Source organism: Piliocolobus tephrosceles, chromosome 10, assembly GCF_002776525.5.
Source record: "Piliocolobus tephrosceles isolate RC106 chromosome 10, ASM277652v3, whole genome shotgun sequence".
NCBI lineage: Eukaryota > Metazoa > Chordata > Mammalia > Primates > Cercopithecidae > Piliocolobus > Piliocolobus tephrosceles.
The window spans coordinates 96,278,180-96,284,179 of NC_045443.1; the positions used below are offsets into that span (position 1 = coordinate 96,278,180).

The 6,000-nt window shown below is 38.1% G+C and overlaps 1 protein-coding gene across 9 annotated transcripts in view; it reads right to left on the reverse strand.

The window, feature by feature from the left end:
• The window catches only part of ANKS1B (ankyrin repeat and sterile alpha motif domain containing 1B), a 1,351,669-nt gene that overhangs the window by 55,330 nt on the left and 1,290,339 nt on the right, over positions 1–6,000 (reverse strand). The window lies entirely within an intron of this gene.

The following is a 6,000-nucleotide window of genomic DNA, read 5'->3' on the forward strand; positions in this document are numbered from 1 at the left end:
CGCCTCTAATCTCAGCACTCTGAGAGGCCAAGACGGGCAGATCACTGAAGATCAGGAGTTCAAGATTAGCCTGGCCAGCATGGTAAAACCCTGTCTCTACTAAAAATTAAAAAATTAGCTGGGCATGGTGACAGGCGCCTGTAATCCCAGCTACTTGGGAGGCTGAGGCAGGAGAATCACTTGAACCTGGGAGGCAGTGATTGCAGTGAGCCAAGATTACACCACCACACTCTGGCCTGGGCGACAGAGTTAATAACTCATTAATAACAACGATAGAGTTAATAAGATCAGGGGTCACGCTGAAGATGAAGATAGATAGTTTTTTATTAAAGTTCCCCTATTCTCCCTCAAATTAAGCACATGCTCTTGAGAGTCGTGACAGGCAAACATGAACATGGGCTTCTGTACTGTCTCTGGGAGTGTAATCTGGAACAAGTTTTCTGGAAGGCAATTTGGGAATAGTTATCCAAAGTTTCACAGTGTGTATACCCTTTGATCCAGCCATTCCAAATCTAGTGGCTCATTCTAAGGAAATAAACCAATTGCAAAAGATTTAGTTAGGTAAAGGGTGTTACCCATAGTACTGGTTATCATTTGAAAAAAATTAGAAATGACCCAATGACCAATGAGGAGAACTGGTTAAATAAGCTTGGTTCAACTATGGATTGGAATATTGTAATCAACCACCACAAACAATATTGGGGATGAATATGTATAGGAATAAAAATATTTCAAAATGTATTATTGTGTTTAAAATACATGATAAAACAGTGGGTGTGCAATATTTCCACTTATTAGAAAAATAGTACCTACAAATGCATAAATTGTTGGTCTGGAGGATTACACAAGCATAAGATGTTAACAGGGAGGAAGTTACCACTTCTAGGTGGTAAAATCACAGTTGTTTTTATTTCTCCTTCCTGTATTTCTATTTTAGAAGTGGATAGTAATGAATGTGCATTGTTTCTGTAATAAAATAAAATTTTAAAAATGTATGATTTTAATTAAAAATGCCAAATGCAAATGTGTGAAAAAACACACTGTTTGAATCTATCACTTATAAGTGCAACTTCTGTGTTTTTTGGGGGTGTGCGTGATAAGCCATCTTGAGCTTATCCAGGGACCCACTGAGGAGCTCCTTCTTCTGGGAGGCAAGGGGCAGTTGTCAGCAAATGAGAGCACAAGACAGTATGTTTGGATTCCTGGCTTAAGTTCCATTCCTTCCTCGCTGCGTGGTTAGGTACTCAACCTCCCTGGGTCTTAGTTACCTCATCTGTAAACAGGTGTGTTAATAAAGCATCTACATTTTAGAGTTGTGAGGACTGCACAGGATAATTCAGTGCCTAGCATGTAGTGAACATCAACAGATTTTAGCTATTATTGTTTAAAAACAATATCTTTTTTTGGTAGAGATGGGGGTCTTATCATGTTGAACCAGCTGGTCTCAAACTCCTGGCCCCAAGAGATCCTCTTGCTCGGTCTCCCAAAGTGCTGGGATTACAGGTGTGAGCCACCTTGCCCGGCCAGCTGTTATTGTTACTCTGAGGATGGATGCTCTCACTTAGGAAGTCCCTCTCCAAAGCAAAGCGCTGGCCAAAGAGAGCAGAAACAAAATTGAAATCTGTGTGCATAACTGAACACTCTCCAGCCTACTTGTTATGATGGCAGGAAAACGGTAGTTGCAACAACGAACATTCAGTGGATCAATATATCTGGGCCAATGACAAGAGACTCAATCAATCAACATGTTTAGAAAGAGCTTGAGACAAGTGGGAATTAAAGAATGAAGCAGCCCAGGAAATCTTTCAGTGATGTGAAGTAGTGAGGGTGTTATATAGGAGAAAAGCTAGCAACAAGAGCAATAAAAAATAAGAAAGAGAATTGGGGTTTGAAGACAATATGGAATAAGACGGTTGGTGCTCTTAAGCTTTCTAGGGAAGAAAACCTAGGTAATACCATTCAGGACATAGGCATGGGCAAGGACTTCATGTCTAAAACACCAAAAGCAATGGCAATAAAAGCCAAAATTGACAAATAGGATCTAATTAAACCAAAGAGCTTCTGCACAGCAAAAGAAACTACCATCAGAGTGAACAGGCAACCTACAGAATGGGAGAAAATTTTTGCAATCTACTCATCTGACAAAGGGCTAATATCCAGAACCTACAAAGAACTCAAACAAATTTACAAGAAAAAAACAAACAACCCTATCAAAAAGTGGGCAAAGCATATAAACAGACATTTCTCAAAAGAAGACACGCATATAGCCAACAGACACATGAAAAAATGCTCATCATCACTGGCCATCAGAGAAATGCAAATCAAAACCACAATGAGATACCATCTCACACCAGTTAGAATGGCAATCATTAAAAAGTCAGGAAACAACAGGTGCTGGAGAGGATGTGGAGAAATAGGAACACTTTTACACTGTTGGTGGGAATGGAAACTAGTTCAACCATTGTGGAAAACAGTACGGCGATTCCTCAAGGATCTAGAACTAGAAGTACCATATCATATAACCCAGCCATCCCATTACTGGGTATATACCCAAAGGATTATAAATCATGCTGCTATAAAGACACATGCACACGTATGTTCATTGCGGCACTATTCACAATAGCAAAGACTTGGAATCAACCCACATGTCCATCAGTGACAGACTGGATTAAGAAAATGTGGCACATATACACCATGGAATACTATGCAGCCATAAAAAAGGATGAGTTTGTGTCCTTTGTAGGGACATGGATGCAGCTGGAAACCATCATTCTCAGCAAACTATCACAAGAACAGAAAACCAAACACCGCATGTTCTCACTCATAGGTGGGAACTGAACAATGAGATCACTTGGACTTGGGAAGGGGAACATCACACACCGGGGCCTATCATGGGGAGGGGGGAGGAGGGAGGGATGGCATTGGGAGTTATACCTGATGTAAATGACGAGTTAATGGGTGCTGATGAGTTGATGGGTGCAGCACACCAACATGGCACAAGTATACATATGTAACAAACCTGCACGTTATGCACATGTACCCTAGAACTTAAGAGTATAAAAAAAAAAAAAAAGCTTTCTAGGCTAGACCCGTAAGAAAACATTCACAATGGGAAAGGCATACGTGAGCAAGGATCAGCAATAAGGAGTTACCTATGTGGCTGTTTCTTTGTGGGCATTGCTATTCAATAGACACACAGCACACATTTATGGGCTCAGAAGCTGTATTCATTATGACTCATGCAGTATTTTGGAGAGAGTGAAAGAAAATAATTGATGCTTCCATGAAATTGGGCAAGAAAATTTTTTTAAAATATGGGGTCTGGCTATGTTGCCCCGATTAGAATGCAGTGGCTGTTCACAGGTGTGATCACAGTACACCATAGTCTCAAACTCCTCAGCTGAAGTGATCCTCCCAACTCAGCTTCCCAAGTAGCTGGGAGTACAACTACATGTCACTGTGCCCAGCTCAACAAAGACTTTTAAAAAATAGTTATTTAAAAGTTTTTTTCCCAGCCTGGTTCCTAAGCAGTAATTCTTGAAGTTATATCTGAAAATGACAATTTGTCACAGAAGGTATTTGTATGAGGACAGAGGAACATTACATGATTTTAGTTTAGAGTCTCTTCTAAGAGTTTACATTTAGTATTTCCATTCAATTTTAAGATCTAACTTTTTAAAAGCTTTCCAACCCATTCCCACTATTGTTTCCTAAAACACATAAAAAAGAGAAAAGTCTTAATACTTCAACTAAGGCACAGATAATTATTTGGAAATTTGTACATTTGAAAATTCACACTTTAGAAGTGCTTCTGGATTGAAAGTTTAAAAATCATACAAATTAAGAGGAATAGATTCAATGAGAACTATGGGGAAACTATCTAAATCCTTTGGGAAATAAAAGTTCCAAAACCTAAACACTCGATTTGCTTATTTCTGACTTAAAAATAATCTTAAAATATTTCCTTTCTTACACCAGGAAGGCAGATTTCTACCTTATCTTATTTGAAAACAGATATTTCTTTTGTGGGGATGATTATTTTAAAAAAATATTAATTGACACATAACTTTACATATTTATGGGGTACAATGTGATATTTCAATATATGTATACATTGTATAATGACAAATGGGGTAATTGTCATACCTGGAACCTCAAACATTTATCATTTCTTTGTTTTCAGAATATTCAAAATCCTCTTCTAGCTATTTTCAAGTATACAGTACAGTATTGTTAGCTACAGTCACCCATAAGCCATTGGACACCAGAACTTATTTTTCCTATTGAAAAATAGGAAGTTTGTTACCTATTTTAAATTGTAAGTTTGTTACCACTGAGTAACCTCTCCCTATTCCCCTCCTCCTCATCTACCCTTTCCTGGCTCTGGTAACCACTGTTCTATTCTCTACTTGTATGAGATCAACTTTTGAGATTCCATGTATGAGTAAAATCATGCAGTATTTGTCTTTCTGTGTCTGGCCTATTTCACTTAACATAATGTCTTCCAGGTTCATCTATGTTGTCACAAATAACAGAATTTCATTCCTTTTTTTTCCCTGAATAGTATTTTATTGTGTACATATACCACATTTTCTTTACCCATTCATCTGTTGATGGACACTTAATTTTAAATAGACACTTAGCTTGGATCCACATCTTGGCCGTTGTGAATAGTGCTAGAGTAAACATGGAAGGGCAGATATCAACACAGTGATTTCATTTCCTTTGGATATATATCTAATACTGGGATTGCTGGATAATACAGTAGTTCTCTTTCTAATTTTTTGAGAAGCTACCATACTGTTTCCATCATGGCTCTACTAATTTATATTCCCACCAACAATGTACAAGGGTTCTCTTTTCTCCACATTCTCACCAACGTTTGTTATCTTTTGTCTTTTTGATAATAGCCATTCTAAATGGAGTAAGATGTGGTTTTTGCTTTGCACTTCCCTAATGATTCACTTTGAATTTGCTTTGCATTTCTCTACTGATTAATGATATTGAGCATTTTTTCATATACTTTTTGGCCATTTGTAAGTCTTCTTTTGATAAATGTCTGTTCTGGTCTTTTGCCCATTTTTAAGTAGATTATTTGTCAGCTCAAAATGGATTAAAGACTTAAATATAAGGCCTGAAACAACCAGAAGAAAACGTTGGAGAAACATGTCAGGATATTGGACTGGGAAAGAATTTTTTGGATATGACTCCAAAAGCACAGGCAACAAAAGCAAAAATAGACACATGGGATTACATCAAACTAAAAGCCTTCTGCACAGCAAAGGAAACAACAGCAGAGGAGACATCTTAGAGAATGGGAGAAACTATCTGCAAGCTATACATCTGACGAGGATTAATATCCAGAATTTATAAGGGACCCAAACAATGCAATAGCAAAACAACAAATAATCCTATTTTTATTTCTTTTTAAGAGAAATTTCCTTGAGAACAAACACCTGTGAATGATACCAACCATCAACGATGGGATTAGAGAGAGTAAGACTGCAGAGAGTATTACATTGAATACAATGGCTTACCGCTTTACAGTAACAGGTGTTTCCTAATTGTATATTTGATTAGGGAAGTGATGCACTACTGTAGTGAAAATTAAACCCTGGGGCAACATTCAGGGTTGGGGGATGGGGTATGGGTAAACCTAGGGAGGCAAAATTGAAGAGTAGAACCTCATCTGGCCACAGCAAATCCTTCACTTCACCAAAAACTGTATGTCTTGGAACCTTTGAAGTGGGAGCTATTCATACCAACATAACAACAGCAACAAACCAACCCACTGAAAAGTCAAAGCAATATACTTATGGCTTTGTAAAATCCAGTCCTGTGGACACATTATTTAAAAGAGGTAACTCGCTGGGCGCGGTGGCTCACGCCTGTAATCCCAGCGCTTTGGGAGGCCGAGGAGGGCGGATCACAAGGTCAGGAGATCGAGACCACAGTGAAACCCCGTCTCTACTAAAAATACAAAAAAAAAAAAAAAAAAAA